This window comes from Oxyura jamaicensis, chromosome 18, assembly GCF_011077185.1.
Source record: "Oxyura jamaicensis isolate SHBP4307 breed ruddy duck chromosome 18, BPBGC_Ojam_1.0, whole genome shotgun sequence".
Classification (NCBI taxonomy): domain Eukaryota; kingdom Metazoa; phylum Chordata; class Aves; order Anseriformes; family Anatidae; genus Oxyura; species Oxyura jamaicensis.
In genome coordinates, this window is record NC_048910.1 from 10,792,452 (window position 1) to 10,811,100 (window position 18,649).

Sequence of the window (18,649 nt, forward strand, 5' to 3'; positions counted from 1 at the left end):
GTTTCATTTCCCCGAAATCCTCCTAAACTTTCATTTTAGGGGCAAACGCTGGCAAGTGTTTGAGGGGAGGGAGCCTATTTAACATTTTAAATAACATTTTCCTCGATGATTGAACTATTTTTGAATGAGAGGAAAGTGAATACGAAGACTTTGCCCACAAGGAGAAAAATGAAACCCTCGCCTTAGTTTTATGAGCAGTTCTGATGATCCTGTATATCTCTATTAGCAAAAGCTGTGCTTTGACTAGAAAATAGTCTCCACCAGCGACAGGTGTCTTTGATTATTCCAACATGATTTTCAGCACTTCTTATCCAGCTTTCAGTGTGGAAAGTCCAGCCACTTACTCACCAGGGGGTCCTGAGCACTGCAAGGAGCATAAAGCTCTTGTGTTGTGTAACGAACAGCTCATAGGAATGGCCTTTGTTCACTTTGCAAAATAAAATTCTTGTTGAGCTCTAGAGCTCGAGCTGAAGCAACGATACGCAAAAGGGCAAGGTGCAGGGAAAGGTGCAAGGGGAATCACTTTGCATGGTTTGCCATTGGAGCTGTTCCGCCAAGATGCACCTGCCTCTTTGGGGTCCCTCAAGAGCTGTTCCCATGCCAGAGGTGGTCGGCGGTTCCTGCGCCCTGGCCACAAACACTCCTCACTCCTCTGTGAGGATGCCAAGAGCGTGTGGTGGATGGGCGATGCACCAGCTGGCTGCCGAAACCAGGTCTGGAGGAACAAAAGGGGATTTGGCTCAGAGTGGGAAAGGAGTTTCATGGCCAAAGCTGGTCTGATGGCGCTCCTTTGTTCCTTCGGAAAAAGGAAAATCTCGTCCCTTTGCTTCATGCAGTTCAGTGAGGGAGGAGAAGCTGCAGGAAATGGGCTGTGGTCTGACGAGGAAAAGAGGCACACTGCAAACTGGCAAATGCAGAGACAAGGAGCACTGAGGAAATGTAGGAGAACAGATGCAATATCTAATATATTATTCAGGTGTTGTTGAGTTGTGTTTTTTTTTTTCTTCTTTTTTTTTTTTTAATTTATTTATTTGGGGGTAGACAGTATTAGGGCAGCCAAAACTCAGGCTCTTGAGCTGCAATTATATAGAATCCAAAGCTGACACTACTAAATGTCATTGTGCTCTTGAAATGCTCAGTAGGGGCCTGAATCAATGTTCATTGCTATGGCAAGGAATTAAGAAATACTGGACGTATTTCAGTATTTCACTTTCCTGTAAGGATCAAAGTTATAGAACAACAGGGAGCAAAGACATTGCTGGAATAATGAAAAAAATACTCAATTATTTTTAATATGATAGAGTATCTGTTAACATATCATTGTTCTTTTATCTGTTCCAGTGCTGACTGCCTTCCGTGAATGTCTTTCTTTAAGACTGCAGAGAAGGTACAAATAAAAGCAATGACTAGTTACTTGGTCACCTACATTTTCTCTGTTTACAGTGGCCAACAATGTACTACATGGGCTGTGCCACCTACCCATGCTCTAGACCTCCCTGATACCTCATCAACTTTGCAAGGAGATAAATTTTGGCAAGATTCATCCAGCTCAAGTTTACAGTTTCTTTCTACCTATGCTTCATTATAATACATTAGTCAGACCACATAACAGCAAAGGAAACTGTGAAAGCAGGATCCAGGAAATAATGTAACTAATACGTGAACAAAAGAGAAAGCAGATGGGGAAGATGCTTTTCAATGAACCATGGGAAGAAAATTGCTCCAAGGCCAGTATTCCTTTTTTGCATTCTGTTTCTAGCTGACAATCCAACTTAAGTCATGGAGTCTCAGAATAATCTGGAGACAATGATGTAAAGATCAGAATCATTTCCACTTGCAAATGAGGTCAAGAGTTCTCCTTTTGCAGAACAGACACGGGCCTACTTTTAAGTCAGAAAAGAAGCCACTAGACTACCAGAAATAGTTAAAGAAACAAATTGTTTCTCTATGGAAAAACCTCTTATCAGTCATGAAAAGGTTCTTCATGAGTTTTCTAAACTGTCTTATAATGTTTATTAGAAAATGATCACCCCTTCATGGATTTCTAAGTGAAGATTCAATGAAACTGATAGAAGAATCAATGTCTCAGGTTTAAAAGAGCAAGTCTATATACTTCCTTTATACTTCTGCCAATCTAATCCCTCTTAAATGTTATATTAATCATCTGTAATATATTTATTGATATCCAGTACCATATTATATGTTAGGTCTCATTAACCACTCCTAAATATATATTTCAATACTATTTCAATAATATTTCAATACTATTTATACAAATAAAATAGTAAGTACCTCATGGAAACTGTTGTGGTCAACCGGATTTTTATTATTTCTTTTTGAAGCCCTTCAGAGGATTGTGATTTAAATCCTAATATAGGATTGAATCCTGATATAGGATTGAATTATTACTGTTACTGCTACTATTATTTTAACTTTGCTACCTTTCTGTCGAACAATTCCAACCCAGGATGCACTTATGAAATTAAGAAATGCTTCTACCAGTGGATATGAAATCTTCTGGGTTTTAGCCCAACAATATATTTCCAGGGAGTACAGATGTACTGCACAGCTCAGGAATAGCAATTATAGAGGCAGATCAAAAGGAGCTTCATGAACCAAGTTTTCAGTTCACGACATCAGATCAGTAAAATCAAACTTAAAAGCTGACAAAACCATGACAGATTTCAGAATTTCTGACAAAAATATGGAACAAATTCTAATACATGAACATAATAATAATAATAATAAAGAGCTTTTATAACCCACTTTAGCAATTTTACTTTGACTAGACTAGTTCAAATTTCTCCCCGGTATTATCCAACCACCCACTGCACTGGATTATGTCCCATTGCTGGACTGGATACCTTGCTCAGCAAATTGCTGGGCCTCAGACCAAAAAGGGGAAAAGTCAAGAAAGGAATATGGGGTGGAAAGGCAGGTAAAATGAGACCAAAATCTCTCAAGTGCTTAGTGGGAATGAGTTTAATTTTAGTCTGCAAGCATGTTGTTTGAAAACCTATGATAAGGAAAAAAACAGCCCAGCCTTTTCAGCTTAGCTGATAATAGCCAAACACCTGCTTCGTTCATGTTGAAGGTAGCACTGAGCAGGGTCTGAACACATCTGTTTTCATTCAGCTGTTCTGTAGGGTTTGACATCCTATAGGGCTTGACAGTCCATACAGTCCATTGAGTCTCCCAGATAGACAGAGTTAGTTTGTTCTTTTTGAATAGACTTTACCTGGCTTTCCTGATTAGTTTTGTAAAATTCAAATTAGAAACAGCCAGTCATGTCAAGTACAATGACATTAAGTTCAAAACTAGACAAAATGTATTTATATAAATAGAATATATAGAGAAAAGAATGCATGTATAAAACCAGCTTTTTTTAATCTGAATTTTAGTCAGCTAAAGCTATCTTAAAGAATCATTTATATTAATTTTTCCTATCCATGAGAAATAGTTTGGAACTATAAAGTTCTACAGGATGAATCTTGAGTTAGTAAAACTATTCGGGAAAAATAAGAGTTACTTTAGAGTGATTCTCCAAGGAAGTCACAGAGAATACTCCTCAGGGTTGAATCTGCAATAAGAGAAAATCTAAGGACAATTTCAGTCCTTGTAAGATAAAAATCTTGGTGTAAATTTGATAAACAGCATGCCTTTAGGCAAGCATGAGTCTGTCTATTTATCTGTCTGTCATCTTGTTTCTCAAGAAGTCTAAGGAATTAAGGAATTGTATGATAGTTTCTGGCTCATTTTGATCAGCCTTCATTATCCTTATTCTGCCCCAAACCACAGCAAGAAATGAACCTAGATATTGGCAAGGTATTTGATTCCTTATTCTTTCCTTAAACTCAGGCAAAATACTCATATCCTTTTATCCACCATGATAGTCTTCTATACATTTGATGTCGTTTTCTTTTCCTATTTGTAGAGCTACTCAGGGATATTGGTTCCTCCATTTAACCACAGGGGCCCTGGAACAATCTTTAATGCATTTAGGATGTGGTCATATTTTAGGATGTTTTAGAGTATAAAATCACACTTGAGGGCTATTTAAGTCCTTGAAAAAGTGCAATGGACACAGCTGTATGGCCTGCCAATCTCATAACTGTCCCTCCTGCTGGCCCTGGGAGACATCTGCGTTAGGGAAGGGGTAAGAGAATTAGTCTGCCTACTGTGAGTTCACCTGTTTACCTAGGCTATTATTTATTGAAGATCAAATTGACTGAAAATCATTCCCGACAGAGAGCTGGCAAGAGATGACATTATGAGGAGACCAGAGTTTGTGTTTTATAGGTTCAGTTATCTGTGATTTAAGGATCATTATGATCTCTTTAAAATTCTTAAAGCTAGCCAAAAAAACTAAAATTAAAGGAAGGCTGTGCCTTGCATTAAACAATTTAGGAAACAAATGGGAATAGAATAGAGACACTATTCTGTTAGGCTAAATCATTTCTATGATTTGATATCTATGAATTTCTTTAATGTTTCTGAGCTTGTTTTTGCCAGCTTCAGTGCATGGAGGTCTGTGTGTATGTATTGGGGGGAAACATTATTTGTAATAGGTGAAATATTCCTGGAAATACTTCTCTATAATTTCTGGGATGGTATTTGCTTTTAATTAGCCCTTCTACTAGAGGGTAAGATCAGTTTATAGCTGAGTAGATCCGATATATATTCCATAATCCAAAATCTTGCTGTCTGAACCAGTCATACGGAGAAAGGAATACTTCCAGATATGAGGCTCCAACAGGAAACAAATCAATTTCCTGATTGGAGATTGAGTGGTGGCAAAGTCTTCATTATTCTGAGGTCAGTTAATTATTAAGACTGTTCAAATAAGACATTTTAAACTGCCTTTTCTTGCTTGTATGGATATTTTACAGGCCAATAACGAAAGAGCTATTTGGTAGTCAAAGGAGCAGTTCTAAACCTGGAAGGCAGAAATGTGTGCAGTTGTGAGCTTCATTTTCAACAATTTCAAAGTTGGTGTGGACAACAAATCTTTTTAGACTATCATTTTCTGCTCTTTGAAGGCCATGACCTCAGGAAAAAAAAAAAAAAAAAAAAAAAAAGCAGAATTTTCATGAGAAAAAAAAGCATCCCTTTTTGTTGAGTGGAGACCATCAGTCTTACAGAGCAGATTGGTTTAAGTAAACCTTCTGCCATCTAACAGAAGAGTCACCTATTTTCCTTATACTTTTGCTTTGTTTTATTTTAGCAGAGCATTTCTCCCCTGCTGTTTATCCTCTCAGACAAACACAGGAAAAAGCCCACTTGCACCCCTCGACCTCTCTCCTCGACAACTGACAATTACCTTCCTCAGCCTAAAGGCATTGCTTTTTTTGGGAGTGCCTTATTTAGAACACATGATCAGCATTCAGTGCTTTCCAGTAGCCTCCAAGCCCCACTGAGTATTTATTTACATTGTATAAAATTAGAGGAAATGAAGGGGTATGTGTTTGAACTAAAAGCAACAACCTAATTCTGCTTGTTATAAACTCCCCTAATGGAAGGATTTCAGTCAATGTCAGCTTAGGGCATGGAAGGGAAAGAACGCTACTCCTGGGCATTTCCAGGATAATGGGGCATGATGCCTGACAATAAAACACATTTAGCAACTTTCTAAACAAAAATCATTTCTTGGATTTGAAATGATTTTACTGTTCCATTCTATGAACGCAGTTTGTGTTCTTGGCTGCCTGTCTTACCAAAGGACAGAGGAATCCTTTGGGACTAAAGAAAATTAAGATTTTCTTATTAAAAATAAATAAATAAATAAACATGGAGGGGAAAAAAAAAAAAAAAAAAAGTGATTATTTGTATTTGGGAGAAAGAGAAGATTCCACTGCAAGTGAAACAGAAATGAAAGGACACTGACTAAAATGTGATATATGTACAAATTACAGATGATTAAATTCAATGGCTTTGGTTTTTGTTGGTACCTGAACTCATTCTCTGTGATTCCTTAATGAAGGAAGAACTCATCATGCTTTTCTGGCTTCACTCCTCATCTTGAACATAAATGCAAATGATATAACCACAAGAGGAAGTTGATTAAATCCAGGTTTGTGTTGTGAAAAAGATCAAAAAAATTGGCTGCAGTGTAATACTGCAAACAAAGTTTTTTCTAGAGCTAATAATTATAGACTCCAACATGGATCTTCATATAGAGCCTGGAAAGGAAAAAACATGGAAGAAATTCCAGATGTCCATAGCAGCATTGATGGTAATCTAGAACAGATCCCCAGTCCTGGTGCCAAAGTTATTTTAAAAAACATTTATAGCTCATTGTCATTGGTGCCAGCCCAAATTTGCCACTGCCAAATTTAGCATCGGTGTCAGTGCTTTGCCATCATTGGTTTGGACATGCCTATCATCCACTTTTTAGAAATCCATAAGGAAGTGACTATGCTTCCTGGAGCTACTGACTATTTTACCAAAAACTTGTATGTCTGTAGAATCGCTTATTAGAAAACCACTCCTGCACTGTCTGGATTAGTTCTTTTCTGATTTATTCTTGGGAAAGGACAATCACTACCTTATTTCCAAAACAACTCTACCTTTTAGAATAATGTGTAAACATGCTCAGAAAAAGCTGTCAAGAACACTTGATCAAATTAGTATTAAAATTATTCCATTTAGTGTTACAAACTTTTCTCTGGGCTGGAAGGAGAATATGGGAAAAAATGAACACTGAACACTGAAGAAAACAACGATGTCTAGGACATTGCCTTTGAATGTGAGAGTGTGGAGTCCAAATAAATATTTGAGAGATTTAACTATTTATAGAAAGTTTCAGCAGGAAGGACTGAACAAGACTGAAGCAATCATTGGGTTTTTCTATGAGGTTGATGGTGACCTAGTTGCTGAAGAATGTGACTTTTTTAAAGCATATAGAAAGACACTAGTAATGATTCACAAACTTGATATGGTAGTCTTTCTGAGTGGGATCCTCTACTCTGAATAATATTAGGGATTGTTAATGTCCGTACTGAGATTTTCTAATGAAACTAGCAAGAGATCACAAAAGACTTTAGTTCTAATTTTCATTTTGCTTGAAATGGAATCGCCCAAACATCATTTAGTTGGACAAAAAGTTATCTACATCTTGTCTATTTTGAGTGCTACTTGGAAGTTTTCTAAGCATACGATTTCTTCCCAGGGTAAATGCCAGGAATGGAGCAAATTTTAAACCTCTCTTCCCTCCTTTGCTGGGTCTCCTTGGCCAGCAGCACCTGCCCATTCCACTGGCACCTTCACTTCATTTGCTCTAGAGAGGCAAAACGAGGAGCTCTGAAGCAATGTCCCTGCACACGTCTTATGACATGCATATGTCACCACAGGGAATTGGGAGTCTTCTATTTTCAGATGCCCAGTTGGGATTCCCTTTAGAACAGCTATTTTTTTATTTTTATTTTTTCAGAAGCAGATGCTCTAATTTTTCTGAAAATCAGACCCATTCAGAATTTTTTAAATGCTTTGTCCCACAACATGACCCTGTCCTCTTTATTTCTCAAACCAGAGAGCTTATGAAGATCTTAGAGCTTTATAAACCCACTGGAAGTCCGGCCACTGTCTGCAGCAACTTCAAAAAATGAGGGTGCTGGAGGAGCAGGTGGAAAGGTTAGAAACTAATATCAACTTGCAGCAAAGAGAGAGAGAAAATGTTGTCTTGTCCAGCGGCAGATAAAGACAGAACCATGTTTGTTTTCTTGGCATTCCTTGAGAGGAAAAGGAGAGAGAAATAACACACCACAGATGATAAACAAGGATAGAGATTCTTAAAAGAAGTTATTTATTTGTATACTTTCTACATAAGCAAAAAGTGTGTTCTGCTAATGATTGGGAATTTAAGCAGTTTTTTTTTTTTCTTTTTCTTTTTAAATAAAACAAATAAATATTCCTGTGCACCTTTAAGACTCCTCTGCAATGATTTATGGCAAATATATCAGCAACATAAACCACTATTCAGTAGCTCTAGCAATAACTTGCATTCAAGGTCAAGTAAAATCTCAGTAAAAACAAACAAATTTTCAGCAGTCTTTCCAGAAGCAGAAGCTGAAAACAACAGATCATATGTTTAGAAAAAACGTTGGAAAATTGCGAAAAAATGTCAACACAAATATTTGGCCTCCATAAGAAACCGTTTGCTGGCTTTTCCTAAAATGATGCTTGCGAAACATGCCTTCTCCATGGGGATATTTTGTAGGACTGCAGTTTTCTTGGGTCTGATTCAGAAATCCTCAGGAAGTGGCTGAAAACTGTGCGGTGATGTAACTGTCAAATTGACACAGGAATGGTTCTGTTGATATTAGCCGGGCTAATCATTCCGCTAATTGGACAGCCATTCGAGCCACAATGCAAAGACAGATCAGCTTTCACTTTAACTACTCACGCAAATGAGGTTTGACTCAAATGTAATACTTTATATCAACACACTGGATGACTGTAAAAATAATACCACATGTGCTGGTGCCTCTTTTTAATAAGTGTCTTCCTCAATTTTCCCTGCTGTATGAGGCACTTTAACATACACATAATTAAGGTTATTTAAGGGATATCAATTGAAAAATGCACCCACAGGAGGCTAAACATGAATGATAGAGCTACCAGTATAGCTCCCAGAAGTCGGTTGCCATAATTTCATGCAGCACTTCCACAATATGATCTTCTACTCATTGCACTGGAGAAGGATCGCCTGGCAATCTCTTGCTTTGCTCTTTCTGAATTTGTTTGCACTGGTAGAAAATGGATTTAAAACGCTGCCTTTCTGGTTTGGTAGCAATTTACCCTGGAGTCAATTTGGATTAGAATAGCAAAAGGCAGTGGGGAAGCAGAGCTAGACCCCCTTCCTGCAGCGTGATGTGGGAGGCTGGAGTGGCAGCGCCTTTCTGCCACCGTGCCAACAGCAGGTTGGTAAAGCTGGATCCCAGCTCTGAGCTGGAGCAGACAACCTCTGATTCACTCTAATTTCTAACTGTGGTGCCGGAGAATGTTCTCCTTGACTTTGCTGTTCAGCTGGCTCAGACATTCAGAGCCCTAAGATAAAAGCGTGTCCAAAGCTAACAGACAGAGACCAGAGGAAGGCCTGCTGCCGTGCAGATCTGGATGTACATTTTTTGCAGTCATCCTTTTAACATCTTTTAACATTTATTATGAGGTGTTCCTAAAAGAAGTTTCCGTAGTCACCACAGGAGGTGACATTCAATAGTTAATTACAACAGGGATGCTTTGAGCTCTCACTCCAACGCATCGCCTTGTGCTCACTGACAATTCAGAGCATGGATCCCAGGAGCACTGGCATTAAAACATGTTCACCACTCCACGGACAGCACTAATGCAGGCCAGGATATGAACACCACATGCACGATGTAATCATTATGCTCACTAAAAGGCAGCAATTTTATTGCAATTGATATTTTCCATGTTTCTACTTTAGGGCTTTAATCTCAGCAAGGGTTCTGTTTACCATGAAGCCTGTAAATGGTTTTAGGGGTTATTAGATAAAGAAGAAAATCAAATGTTTGCTTTGTCCAAGATCAAAAAGGGTCTGTAAAAAGTTCTACAAATCCAGTGATAAAGAATTGCTCTTAGAGCGTATCAGCAAATATAACCTTATTAAAGGCAGCATGGAACACAGTGAGCACTAGTGAAGCAGAACTGAACCGTGCCTTGCAGTACCAGATTTGGGTCCTTTCACAACATGCCAGAACAGCTTCTTTTTGCTGCGTTTTGCAATCCTGCTGCTGCTTGCATCCATGTCCCCATCAACAGTAAGATGATGGCATGATGTCACCCAGATCATGCTGCGATGTCATTTGATGGCTGAGGAAGCCAGTCAAGAAGGAAAAGGATGGTCTCATTTATCAGAAATGGTTTGATAATACATTGCAAGTTTCCAACAAATAACAGTGCTGTGAAAGAACAGGGCAATCCCCCTCTCACTGCTGAGGATGCTATGTAATATACTATAGAGCTTGGTAATTCTTGATGTTCTCAAAAGCTCTTTCTAATCTTTAAATTGCATGTTTTAAACCTAGGCTTTTTTGAAAATATTTTTACTTTTTTCTGGCTTGCATTTTTTCTACTTTCATAATGCTTGGATTTCAGTGAGAGGTAAGCTCACAGCACCTTGCTGATTAACTCTTGCTCTGGTGTCCGTGCTTCTCCACCACTTTACTTTTAGCTGTTTTTACTCTCTGTGGCCTGTTACAGGATAGGTCAAGTGTTGCTTGGTTAGGGATAGATCATCTGAGTTCAACGTGAGAAAATGTCTCAAGATGGAGAAAAATCCCCCCAGTATGCTCCTGTCTAACTACAGTTCCCTCTTTCAAGTTCTCCATTTCTCTGGAAAGTTGTCATAAAAACCATTATGTGCCCTGAACAGATGTGACCTTAAAATGCAACTTCATGGATGAAAAAAAAAAAAAAAAAAAAAAAGTGGGGAGAATAAAATAGCCTGTGGTGAAAATAACAGCAGGAAAACATTATAAAATCTGAGCCATAGCTGGCTTCCTCTTGATTATTGCTTTCTCTTTCAAGGACCCGTCCTTGAGAGTCCAGATATTTAAGAGTGGTTTCATGAAGGCAATTTTAACACTCTGTTGTTCTAATGAAACAAAGCTGCCACACAGACCTGCAATAACATGATGTTTGAAGAACATCCTCAGCTCCTGACTTAAACGGTCACAAAAGCATCAGTGGAATATCATTGTTCACAATATTTGTTACAGTGCTAACACTGGACCCTGACTATTTATGGAGGATTTTTTTTGGTGGTTGATGTCAAAGGCTGGGTAAACTCCTTACAAGAGCCAGTTCTTGCACTGGAGGGGCTGCAGCTTGAATGGAAAGCCTGCAGTGCCGTGGTCAGCATAGCACAGGTGGGGACCCTCAAGGCAGACCCCACGGAGCCCAGGCTGTCAGTGCCACCAGGGTCCCAGCTCACCCAGGAGCCCTGGCACTCAGGAAGGATGCACAGGATTTGGAGATGGGCCTCCTGGTAAGTGAGGCAGGGTTTTTTGGAAAAAGGCTGAAAATACCACGGGATGGTTAAAATATAAAACATATGACTCGTGGGTTTAAATTAAAGATGGATTTGCAAATTGCAAGCACCTCTTCCACATTCATAAGGCACGGGTCACTGCTGTTTCCAGCCACCAAGGTGAGCTAGAATTTCACCTAAACTGGGATGTTTGGATTCAAATGCATTACGTTGGATTAGCCTCAGAAATAATCTTTTGAATATGAGAACAAATTCTAAAGCATGTCTGATAATATTTGGAAGCAGATATTGGTTGTCCTAAACTGGTATATAATCTAACTAAGGTGTTAAAAATGGAATTAGAAATGTGTCTGTCATATTATGTTATGTTCAAGATACAGAAAAAAAAATAAAAAATCAATGTTTCTCTTACAAGATATATACATATATATATATTTACCATGTGATAATATTTTTATCAATTTGATGGTTGTTTCTTTATTTAAAAAAAAAAAAAAAAAAAAAAGTCCAGCATTTCACAATGTTTTGGAAGAAACATGCAGTTCATTAGAAACTGTTCTATAGTTTGGGGGAGAGAAGCACGATGTTTTTTCTGAACAGTAAGACAGCAAATGGATGTGATAGTCTGAATTTTGGAATAAATTAGCAACAGCTACAGTTTGTTCCAGGCTGATGACAGGTTTTCAGAGCTTCCTTCTAGACACTTACTATAGGAGGAGCTAAATTTCTACTGAAAATAAAAGAACAAGTTTCCCTGAAACACAAAGTACCAAACAGACCCATGTCCAAAAATGTTTAGTAGCCACATAGTATATGGAACAAATGTTGGAAAAGCGAATAGAAGATAATAGACACAATTTCATCCTGATTTCACTTCCTAAGTGTCTGTGAGGGTACTGAGGCAAAGCCAACCAAACCTCTGGACCCACAGAGGGCAGAATAGGTGTCAATATAGCAGGTTAGGTGCCAGTGCAAGATGTTGACTGTTACATCCAATGCAACAGAAATCATGATTCAGGACAAGACTAACAGAGAAAAAGATCTGCATCGTTTCCTATGGCCAGATACAATCAGAAATAGCTGGGAATTTTGGATAATTACAGTTAAGTGAAATTGATAGCGCAGGAGCAACAAAGACACAGGGGACCTGGGTGAACAGCTGAGTTTTACAGTTTCAAATCATTGCCAGGGTATTCAGACTGTGTGTGTGTGTGCATGGCAGCCACAAAAGGAAGCTTTTCATGTCTGTAAGCAGAACTAAAATCATGTATGCACATTACAATGTCTCTTTTCCCACACTGGATCTGACGCTGAGTTGTTATGGAAGTTCAACTCATAAATGGTCTGGGAGGAGAAGGAAGCCATTTTTTTTTTCCAGGATTTTTTTGTTTTGAACTTTCCTCTTCAGCTCATTAAATGCCAGAAATCTGTTTGTGACAAGTGCTTGACACAGTTCTGTCACACCTTCCCATGCAAAAAGTTTCCACTCCTACACAGATTTGACAGTTAAGGTCTGGTGAGATAGAGAGATATTGGATTAAATTCTTCCTCTTTTTATACCATTGTAGAAATCATTCCTGTTTGGTTGGTCTCCTTTTTCTCCCCCTCACCCCCAGCATCATCTGATACTCCTCCACTTACTAATTAACGCTGTCATTTGCATTATCCATTTGCTCTTGTTCTGGTGATACTGGAATTAGAAACAAAGTTCCTGTGCAAGGAGGCAAAGTGCTTCTGCAGTTGGAGGTCTGGGCTATATTTTAGCTGTATTAGCTATATGAGCTATATTGGCTATATTTTGCATGGATAGCACAACTAAGATTGAGAATTTAAGTAGCACTTTTTATGGGAGCTCTGCTGCACATGTATTCAGTAAAGTTAAACTTGGGGTTAAACTATTCATCCAATGGATTAATCAGGATCTGCCACTGCTTGCAGACTGCTACATAACCAAAGTTGGCTGATGTTACAGTTTCCTGCTTATCTGATGCATACTGAGCATCAAGCAAAAGCTTCTGCAGGATCCGTTTCTTCCCCAACCCCCCTGTCTGTCTGATTAGTACTTTCCTGTAGGTTTCCTCGCTTCAGCAAAATTGTTCATTCTCGGTCCCAGGTGAATCCTTCCCAAGTATTTAATGTGTAAGTGAGAGAGCCCCCTGACTTGTATGGGGGTAATACAGCGCATGAACACAGGGCAAGGTTTACAGCACAGCAGGGCACTTCCCGGTATCAGGCGGGAGCAGAGGGGGTTGTGTTGTTGTACCACAATCGCTGGGGGAATATTGTTTTGTTTTTGGAAGAGATTGCTAAAACAGATGTTGAATGCGAGATGGTGTTTTTAAGCCAGCAGCAGGCAAGAATTATCCTTCAGGATGAAAAGTGACCTCCAGTGAGCAACAGTGCCTTTAATCCAGAGCTTTGTGCGTTCCTATCTGCTTCTGATCGCTTTGAAAATCCCCTCCCTCCCACTCAGCCTTCCCTTTCCCCGGAAAGCTCAGCTTAACAGAGCTCGGAGCCTCCCACCCGGGCTGCTGGGCTCTCTTGTGAGATGCTCTGGGGAGCTCTGTCACTGCCTGCGGCTCCCTGGGACCTGGGCAGACGCCAGCCAGAAAAGTTTGGTGACTTTGCAGTCATGCGCAAGAACTAATTATTTGCTAAAAAAGAAACAACAGATATTCTCTTAGTTTATAAAATATAAGTTCACCAATTCCACATTTTAATTTTGAAGTCTTCTAATGGAAGGATAAATATAGGAACCTGCACACCTCCCAGCAAGACTTAAACCAAGATAGCTGGAGTTTATACCTCAGCCATGTGGCAGCACAGAAAGGTGGTGATTTCAGTGCATATTCCATGCATCAAATCAAACACCAAATTATCTGGAGTGGGATTTTTGAGGGATCTGTGCACCAATGAATTTGGCCTGATCTGCCTACCTCAGCTTTACGGCCCAAATTGGAGCACAGAGCTTATGACCCCATGTTGTCCTGGGTGCTCGCCCCCTATTCATTGCCCTCCTCAGACCAAGGGAAAAGGAGATGAGGGAGCTCAGCTGTCAGGAGTGACCGGGATGTTGCTGCAGCCCAGGCTGTCCCAACCTGCTGAAAGGTTCAGAGCAAGCACCGTGCCTGTACAGGTATTCAACTGCCCCCAGCATGTTCTCAGTTAAAATTATTGACTGGGAGAGCAGCTGGAGTCCAGATAAGGCTTTGCTAAGCATTTTATGTGATGGAACTCAAATTGAAGGGGCCATTGGCTCCAGGCTTACTATCATTTTCTAAAACCACTTTAAAAAAGAGCGGACGTGTAGAAATACTCGAAGCTGCTGCCCAGGACAGTCCTGCAAAATCGTGGTCTTCCCAAAGAGGGCACTGATGCTCTGCACACGAAACAGAAGGAAAAGCTGAGAAATACATCGGCAAGGCATAAATCTCTGAAGAGAAATCTGTCTTAGCACGTCTACCTCAGGAAAAGGGGAATTATTACACTTAATTAAAGTGTATTGACACCACATGTGGCCCCACCTCTCCCTTTTGGCTTTATTAATGATAGCAAAACTGCAGGCTTTATAAAGGTGGTGGAGGTGGGGGGGGGGGGGTGTCTGCATTTCTAAACGGTAACCATAGACTGCTTTGAAAAATATGTGAATGCAGCAATCACACATTTTAACAAGCCTAATTTCTACCTCTGAGCTAAGTTACATTTTCTAGTTAGTATTTCTGCTTCTTGGCTGAATTGGCAAAGAGGAATCAGTGAAGTACTGTTTTCAGGTTTATTATTAATGACATTACAGCAAGACGTAGACCATTCTTCACGATATTTATTGACAGAAAGCACTCATTAAGCAGTTAGTTTTTGTGTATTGTGTGTTGTTTCAACCCCCCCCCCCCCCAGACCTGTTTAAATAAAATCACAAAATAATGCCTTACCTGAGCAGAGACTTCTGTCTACAATTTATGAGAAATCTCAGCTGAAATATAGAGAATCTTCTTAAATCTTGAGCTGTGTACCTGGATTCATGTCTCCCACTAAGCGACACCTAATTTAACAGCATAATTCTTCTAGGTCCCACATGTGGAAAAACAGAGACATTTAAAGGATGGGTCTTAGGAAGATCTGATTTTTTTTCTAGGTATCTATTAATTAATTAGTGCCTGAAGGCAAGAATAATCTGAGTTCACTGACTAAATATGTAAGATGTGTCCAGAACTTCTCTTTCGTGTCTGTTGGTTGGAGCCCAGATTAACCTGAAATCAAAACAGCTTTATTTTTTTAATTGTTTAAACAGTTAACTAAGTGACTTAGTTTCCCAGTGCATTGAAATCCCTTATCTTGTATTGATTTCTAGAGAATAAAAATAATTTTGAAGATTTAAATTAGACCTTTGCAATGATATTTCAGTGTGCCATTTCCCCCATCCCTCTCTGACTCCAGTTCTGCTTCCTTCCAAGGCAGCCTTTTCCACTCCTTGCCTTTTCCTTACCAGCAGCCTTGTCAAATCCTGCAGTGAGCAGAAATTGCTTTTCTCTTTTAGCTCCCTGCACTGGGATGCATGAGAGCAGACTGGATTTAACATTTTCTTTTCCAATGTTATGAAAATCATGGGTGGCAAAAGTGTCATTTTCTAAAATCTTGGAGTAATTTCCTAGTAAAGTTTGGCTGTGACTGGAAATTTCACATAAAACAGTGGCAAGGGTTAATATTATTCCTGCCATAACATTTTCTACAATTTCCCATGAGAGCTCTCAATGGTTTTCCACTGCCACTGGAAATAATGACTCTCAGCTGGAGTAAGTTGCACTAACACTTGATATTCCTTTGCCAAGTGTTCTTTGAAATCAGCTTGTGTTGCTTTTGCACACTCAGGAATAAATAACACCATCCACTCTTGGTCAGAGTTTCTAACCAGAAGCCAATATTCCTGACCAAGCTGTTCTTGAGTTGAGTTTACATCAAAGTCTTACAGAAAGTGAGAGCAACAATAAATTTAGCTATCAAATTAGGCAATGTGCTTGTAAGAAATGTGGAGCTGACTATCCGATGACGTCTGATTTCTGGAGTGCTCCTGGGTAGGTGTTCTCCTTCCTCTGTGCAGGGAACAGATCACAATCACCACAGTTGTTAATGTTAGTTCAAGCTTGGACTTGGAGGATTCATATTTATTCTTTTGTCTGTTTGTTTGTTTGTTATTTTACCTTCCTGTTGAATTGGCTAGTCATAATTTATTTTAAAGAAAAAAAAAAAAAAAAGGCAAAATGTCTGTGGTTTTCAGATGAATAAAAGAAGCTTTATCAAAACACATCCTGGCCCATTTTCTTTTGTGGATTTGTCTCAAAGTGTACACTGCAGTTGCACAGGAATGTTCCAAACCTTTACCACTTCAAATCACTATTTTTGTACACTATGCGCTAGCATTTGCATCTGATAAAGAGATTCTGTTGTGTTTTGGGGTTAGGAACAGGTTTCAGATTATTGTGCACAGATTTTAGGGCACACACAAGAGCTTTCAACAGCAAAAACATGGAGCAAATGTGGAAGTGCAAATTTCCATGTATATATACACAGAAGTTGAAAATCCTTCCCTCACTGTGGAGACAATGGTAGTTCTTATTGTTTCTTGCTAAATACAGTCTATCTATCTGAATCAGGTAAAGATGAAAATCTATCATTGGATTCATAGCTCCATCGAGGTAACAAATTATACAAGAATCTGCTCTATTTCCTACAATAGTACTGATCACCAGCCAAAGCAAACCACCGTTGATTCTTGTCCCACCTTAACCATCTGCAGACACTGAGCCCTTCTTTACCTGTTTATAGCTTTGTGTAAAAATTCCATCTCTTTCCCTCTCTGTATGGTACAGAGGGTGATGATTTGTATTCACAACAAATTACTTGACTTTTTGTGTATAAGAAAACAAAACAAAACAAAACAAAACAAAACAAAACACCCTATACTTCTATTTTGCAGATGCTTTGAGTATGATGGAAAGAAAGATAAAGGTTGCCAGAACAATACAGAGCAGGAATTTCTGAAATGAAATTCAAACCTTCCAGTTTATGTGGTGAGATTTATTTACTTTTAGATGTTGCTGCCAATGAGCTCACTGTACAATATGAATTTAACTAGATTGCAATTTGAATTATGCAAAATATTATCAAAGCAGCTCTTCACAGTCAACCTGGGAATGTAAAAGCTGTATAATTCCTATTAGAAATGATCGCTCTTCTACCAGAGGTTACATGCATACCTTCAACACTGCACTCACTGCCAAGTTATCGGTGCTGGGAGTGGCATAGAAACTGGAAGATTTCCAAGTCATGATCCCTCATTCTTAAACAGTGGTAAGTAAGTCTATGGCATGAATATGTTAATATTACGGGATCAACATTATGCTGTGAGCATGTCCAGTATCAAGGTAATGCTATGGTAGTAAAACACATTTCACCCTTGCCAAACTGCCAAATTTTGATGCAGCAGAAAAAAAAAAAAAAAAAAAAAAGGAAGAAAAGAAAACTTGAATAGTTTTAGGAAGTTAAATCTCAACATACTCTTGGTTATCAACGCACTTTGAATTAAACATTTTTAATGGATGCCAGGATAGAAAGACTTTATTTGGCTAACCACATTGTGCTCCACATGCACTAACAAGTCAGGTAAAACAGATGTGTTCTTATTCTACGAAAGAAATGAGGATATCTCAGAAAGTTGTAGAGTAACCCAGAGTCTCTCTATGAGTTTATAACTGGTTATGACAGGGGTTAAAATTATCAGGAAGCAGTATCGCCATTTGATGATGTCACTGCTGCCCTCTGGGAGAGTGAGGTCACTAACAGAGTTGTTCGGGGAGATAACAGTCTGTTAAAATAAACAGAAGTGCCACGTAATTACCCACACTGCAGGAGGAGGATTAGACTGTTTGGAAGACCCTGCATCTGCCTTACGCTTACTGTCACTTGTCTTTTAAATCCTTGGGCAGAGGTGGACGAACTGGGTGATTGAAATCAACAACCAGTGAGTTCAAACCAAATATATATATATATATATATATATAAATAAATAAATAAATAAAACAAGACACCCCCCCAAAAAAACAAACAAACAAACAAACACAAACAAACAAAAAAAAACTGTTCTTTTGCTTTAGTTAAAAAGCTGTTTCTGTAGTGTTATACACTCTTTCACCAACATGTAGATCTGTGCGGTGTTATGAAGTGGAGAAGGCAATGCTGGACTTTTCCCATCCAACAAGGCAAATTCAGAAAAAGAAAACTCACCCATGAAAACTAGCTCCGTCACCAGGAGCAAGAACAAGCAATGTTCTCGACTGTTACATCAGTAGAAATCAGCACCTCCCCAGCTTTTGGAAGATCACATATCTGCAAGTTTTCAGTCCCACTGGTAGTGGGAGAGCATAAACCAGTAAAATAAGTGGCAGGCTTGCCAGGCTCTGCATGGCACGCATCCAGATCAGCGACAGCAAGAACATGGGAGCTGAAGCTCAACTGCATGCAACTGCCATCCTGCCCCTTGAAAGCATCACATGCACTGCACATGCAGGAGCTTGCATTTCACTGAGTAATGACTCTGAAAGGAAATCTTGAGAAATCCTGAAGCAAACAACCACTCTGACATCC